Raw genomic sequence first — 20,313 nt, forward strand, 5'->3', positions numbered from 1 at the left:
CTAGCAAAGACTTATAGATGACCTGGAGCCAGTGGGTTTGGCTATGAATATGTAGCGAGGACCAGCCAAAGAGAGCATACAGGTCGCAATGGTGGGTAGTATATGGGGCTTTGGTGACAAAACGGATGGCACTGTGATAGACTGCGTCCAATTTATTAGGGTATTGGAGGCTATTTTGTAAATTACATTGCCGAAGTCAAGGATCGGCAGGATACTCAGTTTAACGAGGTTATGTTTGGCAGCATGAGTGAAGGATGCTTTGTTGAAAAATAGGAAGCCGATACTAGATATAACTTTGGATTGAAGATGCTTAATATGAGTCTGGAAGGAGAGTTTACAGTCTAGCCAGACACCTAGTTATTTATAGTTGTTCACATATTCTCGGTCAGAACCATCCAGAGTAGTTATGCTAGTCGGGTGGGAGGGTGTGGGCAGCGATCGGTGGAAGAGCATGCATTTAGTTTTACTAGCATTTAAGAGCAGTTGGAGGCCACGGAAGGAGTGTTGTATGGCATTGAAGCTCGTTTGGAGATTTGTTAACACAGTGTCCAAAGAAGGGCCAGATGTATACAGAATGGTGTCGTCTGCGTAGAGGTGGATCAGAGAATAACCCGCAGCAAGAGCGACATCATTGATATACTGTATACAGAGAAAAGAGTCGGCCCGAGAATTGAACCCTGTGGCACCCCCATAGAGACTGCTAGAGGTCCGGACAACAGACCCTCCGATTTGACACACAGAACTCTATCTGAGAAGTAGTTAGTGAACCAGGCGAGGCAGTCATTTAAGGCAATTTAGGTAAAATGTACATGTAGGTAGGGGTAAAAGGGACTAGGCAATCAGGAGAGATAATAAACAGAGTAGCAGCAGTGTATGTGAAGAGTGTGAAAGTGTGTATGTGTTAGTGTGTGGCGTCAATATGCATGTGTGTGTGTGTTTTGTGTGTGTGAGCATATGTAGATGAGTGTGCTTTGGAGTGTCAGTGTAGAATGTGTCAGTCCAGTGAGTGTGCATAGAGCCAGTGCAACAATGTCAGTGTAGTATGTGTCAGTCCAGTGAGTGTGCATCGAGCCAGTGCAACAATGTCAGTGTAGTATGTGTCAGTCCAGTGAGTCTGCATAGAGCCAGTGCAACAATGTCAGTGTAGTATGTGTCAGTCCAGTGAGTGTGCATAGAGTCAGTGCAACAATGCCAGTGTAGAATGTGTCAGTCCAGTGAGTGTGCATAGAGCCAGTGCAACAATGTCAGTGTCGTATGTGTCAGTCCAGTGAGTGTGCATAGAGTCAGTGCAACAATGTCAGTGTAGTATGTGTCAGTCCAGTGAGTGTGCATAGAGCCAGTGCAACAATGCCAGTGCAGTATGTGTCAGTCCAGTGAGTGTGCATAGAGCCAGTGCAACAATGTCAGTGCAGTATGTGTCAGTCCAGTGAGTGTGCATAGAGCCAGTGCAACAATGTCAGTGCAGTATGTGTCAGTCCAGTGAGTGTGCATAGAGCCAGTGCAACAATGTCAGTGTAGTATGTGTCAGTCCAGTGAGTGTGCATAGAGCCAGTGCAACAATGTCAGTGTAGTATGTGTCAGTCCAGTGAGTGTGCATAGAGTCAGTGCAACAATGTCAGTGTAGTATGTGTCAGTCCAGTGAGTGTGCATAGAGCCAGTGCAACAATGTCAGTGTAGTATGTGTCAGTCCAGTGAGTGTGCATAGAGCCAGTGCAACAATGTCAGTGTAGTATGTGTCAGTCCAGTGAGTGTGCATAGAGCCAGTGCAACAATGTCAGTGTAGTATGTCTCAGTCCAATGAGTGTGCATAGAGCCAGTGCAACAATGTCAGTGTAGTATGTGCCAGTCCAGTGAGTGTGCATAGAGTCAGTGCAACAATGTCAGTGTAGTATGTGTCAGTCCATTGAGTGTGCATAGAGCCAGTGCAACAATGTCAGTGTAGTATGTGCCAGTCCAGTGAGTGTGCATAGAGCCAGTGCAACAATGTCAGTGCAAAAAAAGGGGGTCAATGCAAATAGTCCAGGTAACCATTTGATGAACTGTCTTATGTCTTGAGGGTAAAAGCTGTTCAGGAGCCTTTTGGTCCCAGACTTGGCGCTCTAGTACCGCTTGCTGTGCGGTAGCAGAGAGAAGAATCTATGACTTGGGTAGCTGGAGTCTTTGACAGTTTTTTGGGTCTTCCTCTGACACTGCCTGGTATAGAGGTCCTGGATGGATCGAATGCCAAGCAGTTGCCATACTAAGCGGTGATGCAGCCAGTCAAGATGCTCTCAATGGTGCAGCTGTATAACTTTTTGAGGATCTGAGGACCCATGCCAAATCTTTTCAGGCCCTTGAGGAGGAGGAGACATTGTCGTGCCCTCTTCACGACTGTGTTTGTGTGTTTGGACCATGATAAGTCCTTAGTGATGTGGACACCCAAAGAAGTTGAAGCTCTTGACCCACTCCACTACAGCCTCGATGTGAATAGGAGCGTGCTCGGGCCTCCATTTCCTGTAGTCCATTATCAGCTCCTTTCTCTTGCTGAAGTTGAGTGAAAGGTTGTTGTCCTGGCACTACACTGCTAGGTCTCTGACCTCCTCCTTGTAAGCTGTCTCATTGTCGTCGGGGATCAGACCTACCGTCGTGTTATCAGAAAATGTAATGATGGTGTTGGAGTCGTGCGGGCAACGCAGTCGTGGGTGAACAGGGAGCAGAGGAGGGGACTAAGCACGCACCCCTGAGGGGCCCCGTGTTGAGGGTCAGCGTGGCAGATGTGTTGTTGCCTACTGTCACCACCTGGGGGTGGCCCGTCAGGAAGTCCAGCATCCAGTTGCAGAGGGAGGTGTTTAATCCCAGGGTCCTTAGTTTAGTGATGAAGTTGGAAGGCACTATGGTGTTGAATGTTGAGCTGTTGTCAATGAACAGCATTCTCACGAAGGTGTTCCTTTTGTCCAGGTGGGAAAGGGCAGGGTGAAGTACAGTAGAGATTGTGTCATCTGTGGATTTGTTGGGGTGGTATGCGAATTGGAGTGGGTCCATTGTGTCTGGGATGATGGTGTTGATATGAGCCATGACTTTCAAAGAATTTGTGAGTGCTATGGAGCGATAGTCATTTAGACAGGTTATCTTGGCGTTTTTGGGCACAGGGATTATGGTGGTCTGCTTGCAACATGTAGGTATTACAGTCTGGGCCAGGGAGTGTCATGTTTTGTCTTTGATCATGTCTTGTCCCTGTGCTTCCCTCTGCTGGTCTTATTAGGTTCTTTCCCTCTTTCTCTCTCTCTCTCTCCTCCTCCCTCTCTCCCTCTCCCGCTCTCTCTCTCTATCGTTCCGTTCCTGCTCCCAGCTGTTTCTCATTCTCCTAACGACCTCATTTACTCTTTCACACCTGTCCCCTATTTTGCCCTCTGATTAGAGTCCCTATTTCTCCCTCTGTTTTCCGCTTCTGTCCTTGTCGGATTCTTGTTTGATGTTTGCTGTTCCTGTGTCCTTGTTCCGCCCTGTCGTGTTCTTTGCCTTCTTCATATGCTGCGTGTGAGCAGGTGTCTATGTCAGCTACGGCCAGTGCCTTCCTGAAGCGACCTGCAGTCTGTGGTCGCGTCTCCAGTCGTTCCTCTCTATTGACGAGAGGATTTCAGTTTCCTGTTTTGGATTGACCATTGATAATATCCAGGAGAATCATTATTTGTTTAATACTGGAATAAAGACTCTGTTACTATTACGTCGCTTTTGGGTCCTCATTCACCAGCATAACAGAAGAATCCGACCAAGATGGACCCAGCGACTATGGATTCTCTCAACACTGCCGTCGAGTTCCAGGGAGCAATGCTCGGCAGACACGAGCAGGAATTGTTTGCTGCTCGTCATGCCGTTGAGACCCTGGCCGCTCAGGTCTCCGATCTCTCTGGACAGTTTCAGAGTCTTCGTCTCGTGCCACCAGCTACTTCCTGGTCTTCCGAGTCTCCGGAACCTAGGGTTAATAACCCACCATGTTACTCTGGGCAGCCCACTGAGTGTCGCTCTTTTCTCACCCAGTGTGATATTGTGTTCTCTCTCCAGCCCAACACGTACTCTAGTGAGAGAGCTCGGATCGCTTACGTCATATCACTCCTTACTGGTCGGGCTCGGGAGTGGGGCACAGCTATCTGGGAGGCAAGGGCTGAGTGTTCTAACGATTATCAGAACTTTAAAGAGGAGATGATACGGGTTTTTGATCGTTCAGTTTTTGGGAAGGAGGCTTCCTGGGCCCTGGCTTCCCTATGTCAAGGTGATCGATCCATAACGGATTACTCTATAGAGTTTCGCACTCTTGCTGCGTCCAGTGACTGGAACGAGCCGGCGTTGCTCGCTCGTTTTCTGGAGGGACTCCACGCTGAGGTTAAGGATGAGATTCTCTCCCGGGAGGTTCCTTCCAGCGTGGACTCTTTGATTGCACTCGCCATCCGCATAGAACGACGGGTAGATCTTCGTCACCGAGCTCGTGGAAGAGAGCTCACGTTAACGGTGTTTCCCCTCTCCGCATCTCAACCATCTCCTCCCACCGGCTCAGAGACTGAGCCCATGCAGCTGGGAGGTATTCGCATCTCGACTAAGGAGAGGGAACGGAGAATCACCAACCGCCTTTGCCTCTATTGCGGTTCTGCTGGACATTTTGTCATGTCATGTCCAGTAAAAGCCAGAGCTCATCAGTAAGCGGAGGGCTACTGGTGAGCGCTACTACTCAGGTCTCTCCATCAAGATCCTGTACTACCTTGTCGGTCCATCTACGCTGGACCGGTTCGGCTGCTTCCTGCAGTGCCTTGATAGACTCTGGGGCTGAGGGTTGTTTTATGGACGAAGCATGGGCTCGGAGACATGACATTCCTCTCAGACAGTTAGGGAAGCCCACGCCCATGTTCGCCTTAGATGGTAGTCTTCTCCCCAGTATCAGATGTGAGACACTACCTTTAACCCTCACAGTATCTGGTAACCACAGTGAGACCATTTCCTTTTTGATTTTTCGTTCACCTTTTACACCTGTTGTTTTGGGTCATCCCTGGCTAGTATGTCATAATCCTTCTATTAATTGGTCTAGTAATTCTATCCTATCCTGGAACGTTTCTTGTCATGTGAAGTGTTTAATGTCTGCTATCCCTCCTGTGTCTTCTGTCCCCTCTACTCAGGAGGAACCTGGTGATTTGACAGGAGTGCCGGAGGAATATCATGATCTGCGCACGGTCTTCAGTCGGTCCAGAGCCAGCTCCCTTCCTCCTCACCGGTCGTATGATTGTTGTATTGATCTCCTTCCGGGGACCACTCCCCCTCGGGGTAGACTATACTCTCTGTCGGCTCCCGAACGTAAGGCTCTCGAGGATTATCTGTCTGTTTCTCTCGACGCCGGTACCGTGGTGCCTTCTTCCTCTCCCGCCGGAGCGGGATTTTTCTTTGTTAAGAAGAAGGACGGTACTCTGCGCCCCTGCGTGGATTATCGAGGGCTGAATGACATAACGGTTAAGAATCGTTATCCGCTTCCCCTTATGTCGTCAGCCTTCGAGATTTTGCAGGGAGCCAGGTGCTTTACTAAGTTGGACCTTCGTAACGCTTACCATCTCGTACGCATCAGAGAGGGGGACGAGTGGAAGACGGCGTTTAACACTCCGTTAGGGCATTTTGAATACCGGGTTCTGCCGTTCGGTCTCGCTAATGCTCCAGCTGTCTTTCAGGCATTAGTTAATGATGTACTGAGAGACATGCTGAACATTTTTGTTTTCGTTTACCTTGACGATATCCTGATTTTTTCACCGTCACTCGAGATTCATGTTCAGCACGTTCGACGTGTACTCCAGCGCCTTTTAGAGAATTGTCTCTACGTGAAGGCTGAGAAGTGCGCCTTTCATGTCTCCTCTGTCACATTTCTCGGTTCTGTTATTTCCGCTGAAGGCATTCAGATGGATCCCGCTAAGGTCCAGGCTGTCAGCGATTGGCCCGTCCCTAAGTCACGTGTCGAGTTGCAGCGCTTTCTCGGTTTCGCTAATTTCTATCGGCGTTTCATTCGTAATTTCGGTCAAGTGGCTGCCCCTCTCACAGCTCTGACTTCTGTCAAGACTTGCTTTAAGTGGTCCGGTTCCGCCCAGGGAGCTTTTGATCTCCTCAAGAAGCGTTTTACATCCGCCCCTATCCTTGTTACTCCTGACGTCACTAAACAATTCATTGTCGAGGTTGACGCTTCAGAGGTGGGCGTGGGAGCCATTCTGTCTCAGCGCTTCCACTCTGACGATAAGGTCCATCCTTGCGCTTACTTTTCTCATCGCCTGTCGCCATCGGAGCGCAACTATGATGTGGGTAACCGCGAACTGCTCGCCATCCGCTTAGCCATAGGCGAATGGCGACAGTGGTTGGAGGGGGCGACCGTCCCTTTTGTCGTTTGGACTGACCATAAGAACCTTGAGTACATCCGTTCGGCCAAACGACTTAATGCACGTCAAGCTCGTTGGGCGTTGTTTTTCGCTCGTTTCGAGTTCGTGATTTCCTATCGCCCGGGAAATAAGAACACCAAGCCTGATGCCTTATCCCGTCTCTTTAGTTCTTCTGTGGCTTCTACCGACCCCGAGGGGATTCTCCCTGAAGGGCGTGTTGTCGGGTTGACTGTCTGGGGAATTGAGAGACAGGTAAAGCAAGCACTCACTCACACTGCGTCGCCGCGCGCTTGTCCTAGTAACCTTCTGTTCGTTCCTGTCTCTACTCGTCTGGCTGTTCTTCAGTGGGCTCACTCTGCCAAGTTAGCTGGCCACCCCGGCGTTCGGGGTACGCTTGCTTCTATTCGCCAGCGGTTTTGGTGGCCTACTCAGGAGCGGGACACGCGTCGTTTCGTGGCTGCTTGTTCGGACTGCGCGCAGACTAAGTCAGGTAACTCTCCTCCTGCCGGTCGTCTCAGACCGCTTCCCATTCCTTCTCGACCATGGTCTCACATCGCCTTAGACTTTATTACCGGTCTGCCTTCGTCTGCGGGGAAGACTGTGATTCTTACGGTTATCGATAGGTTCTCTAAGGCGGCACATTTCATTCCCCTCGCTAAGCTTCCTTCCGCTAAGGAGACGGCACAAATCATCATTGAGAATGTGTTCAGAATTCATGGCCTCCCGTTAGACGCCGTTTCAGACAGAGGTCCGCAATTCACGTCACAGTTTTGGAGGGAGTTCTGTCGTTTGATTGGTGCTTCCGTCAGTCTCTCTTCCGGGTTTCATCCCCAGTCTAACGGTCAAGCAGAAAGGGCCAATCAGTCGATTGGTCGCATATTACGCAGCCTTTCGTTTCGAAACCCTGCGTCTTGGGCAGAACAGCTCCCCTGGGCTGAGTACGCTCACAACTCGCTTCCTTCGTCTGCTACCGGTCTATCTCCGTTTCAGAGTAGTCTTGGGTACCAGCCTCCTCTGTTCTCGTCCCAGCTCGCCGAGTCCAGCGTTCCCTCCGCTCAGGCTTTTGTCCAACGTTGTGAGCGCACCTGGAGGAGGGTCAGGTCTGCACTTTGCCGTTACAGGGCGCAGACTGTGAGAGCCGCCAATAAACGTAGGATTAAGAGTCCTAGGTATTGTCGCGGTCAGAGAGTGTGGCTTTCCACTCGTAACCTTCCCCTTACGACAGCTTCTCGCAAGTTGACTCCGCGGTTCATTGGTCCGTTCCGTGTCTCTCAGGTCGTCAATCCTGTCGCTGTGCGACTGCTTCTTCCGCAACATCTTCGTCGCGTCCACCCTGTCTTCCATGTCTCTTGTGTCAAGCCTTTTCTTCGCGCCCCCGTTCGTCTTCCCTCCCCCCCCCCCCGTCCTTGTCGAGGGCGCTCCTATTTACAAGGTACGGAAGATCATGGACATGCGTTCTCGGGGACGTGGTCACCAGTACTTAGTGGATTGGGAGGGTTACGGTCCTGAGGAGAGGAGTTGGGTTCCATCTCGGGACGTGCTGGACCGTTCGTTGATTGATGATTTCCTTCGTTGCCGCCAGGGTTCCTCCTCGAGTGCGCCAGGAGGCGCTCGGTGAGTGGGGGGGTACTGTCATGTTTTGTCTTTGATCATGTCTTGTCCCTGTGCTTCCCTCTGCTGGTCTTATTAGGTTCTTTCCCTCTTTCTCTCTCTCTCTCTCCTCCTCCCTCTCTCCCTCTCCCGCTCTCTCTCTCTATCGTTCCGTTCCTGCTCCCAGCTGTTTCTCATTCTCCTAACGACCTCATTTACTCTTTCACACCTGTCCCCTATTTTGCCCTCTGATTAGAGTCCCTATTTCTCCCTCTGTTTTCCGCTTCTGTCCTTGTCGGATTCTTGTTTGATGTTTGCTGTTCCTGTGTCCTTGTTCCGCCCTGTCGTGTTCTTTGCCTTCTTCAGATGCTGCGTGTGAGCAGGTGTCTATGTCAGCTACGGCCAGTGCCTTCCTGAAGCGACCTGCAGTCTGTGGTCGCGTCTCCAGTCGTTCCTCTCTATTGACGAGAGGATTTCAGTTTCCTGTTTTGGATTGACCATTGATAATATCCAGGAGAATCATTATTTGTTTAATACTGGAATAAAGACTCTGTTACTATTACGTCGCTTTTGGGTCCTCATTCACCAGCATAACAGGGAGAGGTTGAAAATGTCAGTGAAGACACTTGCCAGTTGGTCAGCGCATGCTCTGAGTACGCGTCCTGGTATTCCGTCTGGCCCCGCGGCCTTGTGAATGTTAACCTATTTAAAGGTCTTACTCACATCGGCTATGGAGAGCTTGATCACACAGTTGTCCGGAACAGCTGGTGCTCAGTGTTGCTTGCCTCGAAGCGAGCATAGAAGGTATTTCGCTTGTCTGGTAGACTCGCATCACTGGACAGCTCATGGCTGGGTTTCCCTTAGTAATCCTTGATAATTTGCAAGCCCTGCCACATCCAACAAGCATCAGAGCCGGTGTAGTAGGATTCAATCCTATATTGACGCTTTGCCTGTTTCATCAGATTTTTTGAGTGAACTTTACTCCCTTTTTGCGCTGCAACTCCCCAATGGGCTTGGGAGAGGCAAAGGTCAAGTCATGGGTCCTCCGAAACATGATCCGCCAAGCCGTGCTGCTTCCGCACCAATGTGTCAGGGGAAACACCGTTCAACTATCGACGGATGTCAGCATGCTGGCGCCGGGCCTGCCACAAGGAGTCGCTTGCGCATGTTGAGCCAAGGAAATCCCCCCAGGCAAACCCTCCCCTAACCCGGACAATTGTGCGCCACCCTATGGGGCTCCTGGTCACGGCCGGCTTTGACACCGCCTGGGATCGAACCCGAGGCTGTAGTGGCGCCTCAGCACCGCAATGCAGCGCCTTAGACCGCTGCGCCACTCGGGAGGCTCGCTTTGCCAGTTTGATGGTTTGTCGGAGGGCGTAGCAGGATTTCTTATAAGCGTCCGGATAAGTGACTTGCTCCTGGAAAGCGGCAGCTCTTTAGCTCAGTGCCAATGTTGCCTGTAATCCATGGCTTCTGGTTGGGTCACTGTGGGGACGACGTGGTCGATGCACTTATAAATGAAGCCGGTGACTGATATGGTAAATTCCTCAATGCCATCAGATGAATCCCGCAACATATTCCAGTTTGTGCTAGTGAAACAGTCCAGTAGCTTAGCATTCACTTCATCAGACCACTTCTGTATTGAGCGTGTCACTGGTACTTCCTGTTTGAGTTTTTGCTTGTAAGCAGGAATCAGGAGGATAGAGTTATGGTCAGATTTGCCAAATGGAGGGTGAGGGAGAGCTTTGTATGTGTATGTGTGTGGAGTAAAGGTGATCTACAATTGCCACTAGAAGCACTGCCTCTGGGTGAGCATTTTCTTGTTTGCTATGAAAAATATTTCTTGGTAAATACACTGAACAAACACAAACACAACATGCCACAATTTCAAAGATTTTACTGAGTTACAGTTACAGTAAGGAAATCAGTCAATTGAAATTAATTAATTAGGTCCTAATCTATGGATTTCACATGACTGGGAATAAAGAGTAGTGGTGTGGATCAGAAAAAAAGTTAGTATCTGGAGTGACCACCATCTCCTTCGCATAGAGTTGATCAGGCTGTTAATTGTGGCCTGTGGAATGTTGTCCCACTCCTCTTCAATGGCTGTGCGAAGTTGCTGGATTTTGGCGGGAACTGGAACACGCTTTCGTACACGTCGATCCAGAGCAACCCACACATGCTCAATGGGTGACGTGTCTGGTGAGTATGCAGGCCATGAAAGAACGTGGACATTTTCAGCTTCCAGGAGTTGTGTACAGATCCTTGCGACATGGGGCCGTGCATTACCATGCTAAAACATTAGATAATGGCAGTGGACGAATGGTACGACAATGGGCCTCAAGAACTCTGTGCATTCAAATTGCCATTGCTAAAATGCTATTGTGTTTGTTGTCCGTAGGTTATTCCTGCCCATACCCTAACCCCACCGCCACCATGGGGCACTCTGTTCACAACTTTGACATCAGATGACGTCTTCCCTCTGCCCAGTACAGTTGAATCTATACAGAATGAATCTGTGAACATACCTACACGAACGCTACGGTCACAAGACACAGGCCTCCTTATTGTCCCTAGAATTTCTAAGCAAACAGCTGGAGGCAGGGCTTTCTCCTATAAAGCAACATTTTTATGGAATGGTCTGCCTATCCATGTGAGAGATGCAGACTGTGTCTCGACCTTTAAGTCTTTATTGAAGACTCATCTCTTCAGTCGGTCCTATGATTGAGTCTAGTCTGGCCCAGGGGTGTTAAAGTGAACGGAAAGGCACTGAAGCAACGAACCGCCCTTGCTGTCTCTGCCTGGCCGGTTCCCCTCTCTCCACTGGGATTCTCTGCCTCTAACCCTATTACGGGGGCTGAGTCACTGGCTTACTGGTGCTCTGACGTGATTTTCCTGTCCGGGTTGACGCCCCCCTCGGGTTCGTACCGTGTTGGTGGTTGAAGATATCCCTCTATTGGTGTTGGGGCTGTGCTTTGGCAAAGTTGGTAGGGCCGATTTCAAGATTTCATAACAATCGGAAATCGGTATTTCTGGACACTGATTTGGCCGATTTTTTTTTTTACACCTTTATTTAACTTGGCAGGCCAGTTAAGAACACATTCTTATTTTCAATGACGTCCTAGGAACGGTGCGTTAACTGCCTTGTTCAGGGGCAGAATGACAGATTTTTACCTTGTCAGCTCAGGGATTCATTTTTGCAACCTTCCGGTTACTAGTCCAACGCTCTAACCACCTGCCTTACATTGCACTCCACGAGGAGCCTGCGTGGCAGGCTGACTACCTGTTACGCGAGGGCAGCAAGAAGCCAAGGTAAGTTGCTAGCTAGCATTAAACTTATAAAAAACAATCGATCTTCACATAATCACTAGTTAACTACACATGGTTGATGATATTACTAGTTTATCTAGCGTGTCCTGCGTTGCAAATAATCGATGCGGTGCGTGTTAATTTCTCATTGAATCACAGCCTACTTCGCCAAAAGGGTGATGATTTAGCACTGTCGTTGCCCCAAACCTAACCATAAACATCAATGCCTTTCTTTAAAATCAATACACACGTATATATTTTAAAACCTGCATATTTAGTTAATATTGCCTGCTAACATGAATTTCTTATAATTAGGGAAATTGTGTCACTTCTCTTGGGGTATATGCAGCAGTTTGGGCCGCCTGGCTTGTTGCGAACTGTGTGAAGTCCATTTATTCCTAACAAAGACCGTAATTAATTTGCCAGAATTGTACATAATTATGACATAACATTGAAGGTTGTACAATGTAACAGCAATATTTAGACTTAGGGATGCCACCCGTTAGATAAAATACGGAACGTTTTTTTTTTGGTCCTCCAATAATCAGTATCGTTATCGGCGTTGAAAAATCATAATCGGTCGACCTCTAGCTTCTACATCTGCATTGCTTGCTGTTTGGGGTTTTAGGCTGGGTTTCTGTATAGCACTTTGTGACATTGGCTGATATAAAAAGAGCTTTATAAATATATTTGATTGATTGATTGAAGAGCACACTTCACCAGCGTGCCAGAGGCCATTAAAAGGTGAGCATTTGCCCACTGAAGTTGGTTACGACGTTGAACTGCAGTCAGGTCAAGACCCTGGTGAGGACAACGAGCACGCAGATGAGCTGACAGTTTGTACAGAACTTCTTTGGTTGTGCAAACCCACAGTTTATCAGCTGTCCGGGTGGCTGGTCTCAGATGATCTCGCAGGTGAAGAAGCTGGATGTGGAGGTCTGGGATGGCATTATTACACGTGGTCTGCAGTTGTGAAGCTGATTGGACGTACTGCCAAATGATCAAAAACAACATTGGAGGCAGCTTATGGTAGATAAATTAACATTACACTCTCTGGGAACAGCTCCGGTGTACAATTCTGCATTCAGCATGCTAATGGAATGCTCCCTCAAAACTTGAGACATGAGTGGCATTGTGTTATGTGACAAAACTGCACATTTTAGAGTGGCCTTTTATTGTCCCCAGCACAAGGTGCACCTGGGTAATGATCATGTTGTTTAAAAGGTGCACCTGTGTAATGATCATGCTGTTTAATCAGCTTCTTGATATGCCACACCTGTCAGGTGGATGGATTATCTTGACAAAGGAGAAATGCTCACTAACAGGGATGTAAACACATTTTTGCAAAGAAATTGAGAGAAACAAGCTTTTTGTGTATGGAACATTTCTGGGATATTATATTTCAGGTCATGAAACATGGGACCAACACTTTACATGTTGCGTTTATATTTTTGTTCAGTGAGTGTGGTCTACAACTTATCATAAGGTATTCTAACTCAGGCGAGCAGAACCTCCAGCTGATGTTAACAAAGAGACACACACACCCTCCCCTGAGCTGTCGTTCTGTCCTGCTGATGTATAGAAACACCAGTTAGATTGATATTTTCCATGTCCTTGTTCAGCCACAACTCATAGGAGAAACATAGGATATTACAGTTCTTCAGATCAGGTTGATAAGACAGTCTCAAACGAAGCTTGTGCAGTCCATTCTCCAGTGATTGGAGGGTCGTGATAGCAAATGGAGGGTCGTGATAGCTGTTCTAATGTCCAGAAACTATTTTCGGCCATAGGAAATGAGGGCGGAAACGTTATGTAGAAAAAAAGTTCAAATCTGTACAAAAAATACACATAATACTGTAGCACAGTTGGTCAGGAGCCCGTAAAACTGCTGCTATTCCCTCCATCACCATTGAAGACCTTACTGTTATTTTTCTCATTAGCTAGCCATGTGTAGCTGACATGTTTATGCATTAATAAAGATAAAGATAACATGTGGTCATTGAAACAAATAGATTGTAATAGCCCATTCCATCAGCTGCCCATTTCATGCAAGAAAACAAGGACCATGACACATAACATCTACACAAACTATGGAAAATTCATCACCAAATCCCAGTCTTCGCAACAAACATTCCCACCTTCCCAAAAACTGTTCTCTAGCTTTGCCAAGGCAAGGCCCTGAGAGCTATCTAAACAATGTGCATCACTGTCTACTCAAGTTAAACATTACTCCATACCACGACACAGACGTAAAAGTGAACCAGGATGGATCCACAAGGCCCAATGCCCTGCCGATCCTTCCCCAGCCAGCAACAACCCAACCCCTGGGTTCTGGAGCTTAGTGGCTCGTAAGAGAAAATTAACACCTCCACTATTCAGCCTCTTCGCCAGTTGGTCTCTGGCTGGGGTCAAAGGTCAGATTGCCAGACTTTGGGCTAGCCATGTTGGGTCCAGAAATGTGCCACAGAATCGCAAAGTAATGGTAACTGAAAGCAACACAGGAGTAAAATTTAACATGCAGCAGTGGTTTGTTTGCTGAGAGAGACTCTGGCGTAAAGGGTTCCAGTCTCTGATAGGGCTGTAGAGGGTTAGCAGAGTTAGAAAGAGACACACTAATATATGAATAGAGGGAGAGAGAGAGGGAGAGAGAGAGAGAGAGAGAGAGAGAGAGAGAGAGGAGATTGATGGATGGAGAGATGTAGAGATAGGGAGAGAGAGATGTAGAGATAGGGAGAGAGAGATGTAGAGATAGAGATAGGGAGAGAGAGAGATGTAGAGATAGGGAGAGAGAGAGATGTAGAGATAGGGAGAGAGAGATGTAGAGATAGGGAGAGAGAGAGATGTAGAGATAGAGATAGGGAGAGAGAGAGATGTAGAGATAGGGAGAGAGAGAGAGAGATGTAGAGATAGGGAGAGAGAGAGAGAGATGTAGAGATAGGGAGAGAGATGTTCAGGAGAGATGTAGAGATAGGGAGAGAGAGAGATGTAGAGATAGAGATAGGGAGAGAGAGAGATGTAGAGATAGGGAGAGAGAGAGATGTAGAGATAGGGAGAGAGAGAGAGAGAGATGTAGAGATAGGGAGAGAGAGAGATGTAGAGATAGGGAGAGAGAGAGTTGTAGATAGGGAGACAGAGAGATGTAGAGATAGGGAGAGAGAGAGATGTAGAGATAGGGAGAGAGAGATGTAGAGATAGGGAGAGAGAGATGTAGAGATAGGGAGAGAGAGAGAGATGTTCAGGAGAGATATGCTACAAACACCAGGGGATAAAGGAGGGGCTAAAACGTTCCCATACCTCAAGATAACAATGCTCCATCTAGTTAAAACAGAGTCAGGGGATCATAGGATGATTTATTTGAGAATCAACTGGCTCCAACAACACAATCATTCCCCGAGGCAGTCTCAAACAATCCCTTTGGTGTTCCTGGCCCCAGTCAGGAATGCTTCAGTGAGTTTGGGAATTAACTGTACTTAACGGCATAAACAATTTCAATTGGGGACATAGCTAAGTATGGCTTAGTAAGGAAGGCATCCTGAAACAAAACCACACAGGAATGGAATGGCTTTTGGGACACAGACTAGCTAGATAATAGACACAGACCTAAGGTTAACAACCTTTACTTTAGGATCCAATCTGCTGTCACTGTCTGGAGTGCCGAGTGTGAGAACATTCCAGAAGCCTGCAGCCATGGAACCTTCTAGAAGCATTCTGCACTGCAAGATTCCTGCAATGCTACAACCAAGAACTATGGCTGTAACTCCAGAATGGGAGTATAGAAGCTTACAACAAGACGGGCAAAACAAAGAAAATAGGAAAAGACAGTGTGCGTGTGTGTGTATGCCTGTGATGGTCGACAGAAGGCTGTACCTGTCATATCACTCTCACACACACACCTGTTCCCACATGGCCCCAATGTAAAGCAGCAGTGAGGATCCCATATGTTCTATAGTGCAGCCAGCTCTAGCAGTGTAATACAGTTATTAAACACACATCCATACATTTTACAACCCTTAGTGAACATGTATGCCTAGTATATGTGTGTGTGTGTGTGTGTGTGTGTGTTAATGAGCGTTTATTCCTGTGTGTGTGTGTTAATGAGCGTTTATTCCTGTGTGTGTGTGTTAATGAGCGTTTATTTGTGTGTGTGTGTGTGTTAATGAGCGTTTATTTGTGTGTGTGTGTTAATGAGCGTTTATTTGTGTGTGTGTATGTTAATGAGCGTTTATTCCTGTGTGTGTGTGTTAATGAGCGTTTATTTGTGTGTGTGTGTGTGTTAATGAGCGTTTATTCCTGTGGGTGTGGGTTAAATCAGTGTATTTGTTTGTGTATATACGTGTATGAGTGTATGTGTATCTGTGAGTGCATGAGTGTGACTGTGTCTGTGTGTGTGTGTGTGTGTGTGTGTGTGTGTGTGTGTACGACTGTGTCTGTGTGGGTGTGTGTGTATGACTGTGTGTGTGTGTGTTTGACTGTGTCTGTGTGCGTGTGTGTGTCTGTGTGTGAGTATGCCTGTGTGTGTGTGGGTGTGTGGGTGTGTGTGTGTGTCTGTGTGGGTGTGTGTGTGTGTATGACTGTGTGTGTGTGTGACTGTGTGTGTGGGTGTGTCTGTGTGGGTGTTTATGACTGTGTCTGTGTGGGTGTGTGTATATATGTGTGTGTGTGTGTGTGTGTGTGTGTGTGTGTGTGTGTGTGTGTGTGTGTGTGTGTGTGTGTGTGTGTGTGTGTGTGTGTGTGTGTGTGTGTGTGTGTGTGTATGACTGTGTCTGTTTGGGTGTGTGTATGACTGTGTGTCTGTGTGGGTGTGTGTATGACTGTGTGTCTGTGTGGGTGTGTGCATGTGTGTGTCTGTGTGGGTGGGTGTGTGTACGGCTGTGTCTGTTTGGGTGTGTGTATGACTGTGCGTCTGTGTGGGTGTGTATATGTGTGTCTGTGTGGGTGTGTGTATGTGTGTGTCTGTGTGGGTGTGCGTATGACTGTGTGTGTGTCTGTGTGTGAGTATGCCTGTGTGTGTGTGGGTGTGTCTGTGTGGGTGTGTGTATGATTGTGCGTGTGTGTGTGTGTCTGTGTGGGTGTGTGTATGACTGTGTGTGTGTATGACTGTGTGTGTGGGTGTGTCTGTGTGGGTGTGTATGACTGTGTCTGTGTATGGCTGTGTCTGTGTGTGTGTGTGTGTGTGTGTGTGTGTGTGTGTGTGTGTGTGTGTGTGTGTGTGTGTGTGTGTGTGTGTGTGTGTGTGTGTGTGTGTGTGTGTATGACTGTGTCTGTTTGGGTGTGTGTATGACTGTGTGTCTGTGTGGGTGTGTGTATGTGTGTGTCTGTGTGGGTGTGTGTGTGTACGGCTGTGTCTGTTTGGGTGTGTGTATGACTGTGCGTCTGTGTGGGTGTGTATATGTGTGTGTCTGTGTGGGTGTGTGCATGTGTGTGTCTGTGTGGGTGTGCGTATGACTGTGTCTGTGTGGGTGTGTGTATGACTGTGCGTCTGTGTGGGTGTGTGTATGTGTATGTGGTTACCCAGCCCTTTGATTCGGTGTGTGACCCTCCATTAAGACCCATGGCTCAATCCATCTCTCTAATTACAGGGGGATTAGGGTGAGGGTTAGGGTCTCCACCCACTCTGTATTGCTCTGGTTCCCCCCGCTGTCGCCCAGTGGTAGAGGCCGTGGTCTCTCTTTTTTAGGGAGTAATGACTGTTTGTTATTATAGGTGCCTCTGCTACATACATACATACATACATACATACATACATACATACATACATACATACATACATACATACATACATACATACATTCATACATTCATACATTCATACATACATTCATCTTCTTGTTTGGCCTCAGAGCTCAGCCTGAGTGACTCTACTATGGAGTACACACACACACACACACACACACACACACACACACACACACACACACACACACACACACACACACACACACACACACACACACACACACACACACACACACACACACACACACACACACACACACACACACCGCAGAGCTCGTCTGAGTTGATGGTGACGATCCAGGAAAGTCATGTTAAGTTTGGTGGCTTTTGAATAAAACACCCATTCTGTGATTCAGATGGATCTGAATAAAACACCCATTCTGTGATTCAGAGGGATCTGAATAAAACACCCATTCTGTGATTCAGAGGGATCTGAATAAAACACCCATTCTGTGATTCAGAGGGATCTGAATAAAACACCCATTCTGTGATTCAGAGGGATCTGAATAAAACACCCATTCTGTGATTCAGATGGATCTGAATAAAACACCCATTCTGTGATTCAGATGGATCTGAATAAAACACCCATTCTGTGATTCAGAGGGATCTGAATAAAACACCCATTCTGTGATTCAGAGGGATCTGAATAAAATACCCATTCTGTGATTCAGAGGGATCTGAATAAAACACCCATTCTGTGATTCAGATGGATCTGAATAAAATACCCATTCTGTGATTCAGAGGGATCTGAATAAAACACCCATTCTGTGATTCAGAGGGATCTGAATAAAATACCCATTCTGTGATTCAGAGGGATCTGAATAAAACACCCATTCTGTGATTCAGAGGGATCTGAATAAAATACCCATTCTGTGATTCAGAGGGATCTGAATAAAACACCCAGCATCGGCGGCTTGGAGGAACACAGAGGGGGACATCAATGATTTATCAAGTGTCTATGAGGTATGTAGAGGCTCCAACAGTCGTGGGGCGAGGAGGAGGACAGAGCAGGGCGTACAGGGCATTATGATGAGCAGATGAAACCCACTTAGACACTCTCCTGTTGCTTTGTCTGGCTGGATGGACAGGACAGCACCGATGGAGACAACCTGCAGTAATAATGAATGTGATGTTTGGCAGGAATCTGTGTGAGGCTATGAATTAGAGATACATCTCCTTTAACTGATAGAGAGCCATGGGTAGTTCTGCTCAGGGAGAGGTTAGACTGCTTCCTAGGATGTTTCTTTTATTACGTCCAATAAAGTTGACACGCAGACCAGATCAAAAAGACCAAACACTAGTCAAACAATTGAATTAGGTGAAGTGAACCAAGTCCACAGAATCAAGTCAAGTCAATTAAATCACGTTAAGTCAATTGAATCAAGTCAAGTGAATCAAGTTGAAGTGAACCAAGTCCGCTAAGATGCCCAGCCACATGAGGTCCAGTGAACTCTATCACCCCTCCTCCTGAGGTGATGGCAGGGGTCCTGCCTGAGCTGAAATCAGGAAAAAAGGAGAGAATTTCTGTCGTTCGGAAAATTGACTGGTGGATAAGGAGGATACAGAGTGCTAGCCTGTCCTGTTTCCCTGCCCGTTACTGTTGCCAGGCGCATAGAGAGAGGTTATATTATGGCCTGTATTATTTGTGTAATCCATTTAAGGGAAGTACACAGAGTACTGCTTTTGGGTCTCTCTGGCTTTTCCCTAATTTTTTCTCCGTCTGACTTTTCCAAAGAAACAGGTAAGACTGTGGACCCCTGGGGACACGACCTATCCAGCTATCTGTCACAACGTTCTAGACTGCTGACTGCCTATTTTAACCAAACTAGCTTTGGAATGAGGAAAATGAGCCATGAAGCACAGAATTGGACAATCAGTTTAGATCCTATACTGAATGTCAATGCCTAGCAGTCACACAAAATCACAAATCAGTACAGATACAGTTGACTCACTGAACAATGCCTTCCTTTTTCCAAGACTAAACTCCATTTCCTCTTATTACCCACCGGCCAGCGTCACACGGGTCAGCCTGTCCAGTTACAGTAATCGGGACAGGAAGTGATGTCAATGAACTCTGATAACTTACACACTCTGTCAGCTAATTCTGTATGTGTCATTTCCTGTTTGAGGACACCAAGGTAGGCTGCAGAAAGGCACAATGTACCAAAACGTTTTGAAACAGAAAACAGAAAGGCTCAGTCAGCTGACAATAAATCCAACAACCAGGCCTCAATACAAGTGCATGAATAGACTTCCATAATGACATATATAAATACTGGAGGCCTCAGTACAACAACAGCAGCTAAGTCTCAGCAACCACAACCCAACCCATTAAACCCTAAACACAACCAGGCCCCCACTAGAAACTACTTGGCCCCAGTCACAAACACTGAACCTAAACACACAGACACACACCCATACAAACACACACACCAAGGATGTGGGAATGCAACAAACTACTAACTACAGGATTTGTGGAGGAAGAGGACAGTGTTCCAGGAATGGATTTAAGACACACAAAAGTCATTGAGTCAATGATAAATGGCCATCTTGTTTGATTATTTAGTGCTTGTGTGTTAGTTGACGTCAATCTATAGGTTATTTACGTGCCTCTCCCCCTCACATCCACACTCAGTAAACACCTACTATCCATCCCAAACCCAGGCCTCACACACAGCGCAACCCTGATGATGCTCTAAGCAAGAGTCTATTGAAGGTTTTGACAGTTTTCTCCCTGTCCCAAGTTTGGGGGGAAAACGTGCACACCCCTTGCAAGACATAGCACAGTTAACACCACCTCTTCCTTCTGCACCTCACAACTCCTTTTCTCCCACTTGCCTCCTGAAATAGACATCGTTGTGCCAACTGCCAACCCTCTCTGATTCTCCATTCAGAGAAGTCTATGTGGACACTGTCCAAATAAAGAGATGGTCCTTTGACTGAATACAGGGCTGAGCTTCGACAGGGGAAAAAGAGGATAGAAGGCTCTCACTAGAAGGAAATAAGCTAAATCAACGACCTGTTTTTTCTTGTTTGTGTATAGTAAAGCTTTTTTGGCTGTGCACCTTATCCCTGCTAAATCATTTTGAAAGCGGCTCTTTTTCGGCACAGAAGCTGGGTTTGTGGCAGTTCTTCATCTCCGAACTTTGTCTGCGTGGTTTTCCCATCATACCTCCCCCTGTTAGTGGTTTCTCTTGCGTTTCCACGGCAGCCAAAGTAAACCAGGGTGTGCCTGTCTTGTGAAATGGTTAGTGCTATCAAGAATCCTTGGGACGTCCCTACCCTAAACCCTAACCTTAAC

The 20,313-nt window shown here is 47.3% G+C and overlaps 1 protein-coding gene across 1 annotated transcript in view; it reads right to left on the bottom strand.

The window, feature by feature from the left end:
• Nucleotides 1–20,313, bottom strand: part of LOC139582751 (uronyl 2-sulfotransferase-like) — a 201,961-nt gene that overhangs the window by 76,323 nt on the left and 105,325 nt on the right. The gene's annotated exons all lie outside the window — the stretch shown is intronic.

The sequence above is a fragment of the Salvelinus alpinus genome, chromosome 8 (assembly GCF_045679555.1).
Source record: "Salvelinus alpinus chromosome 8, SLU_Salpinus.1, whole genome shotgun sequence".
In the NCBI taxonomy this organism is placed as follows: domain Eukaryota; kingdom Metazoa; phylum Chordata; class Actinopteri; order Salmoniformes; family Salmonidae; genus Salvelinus; species Salvelinus alpinus.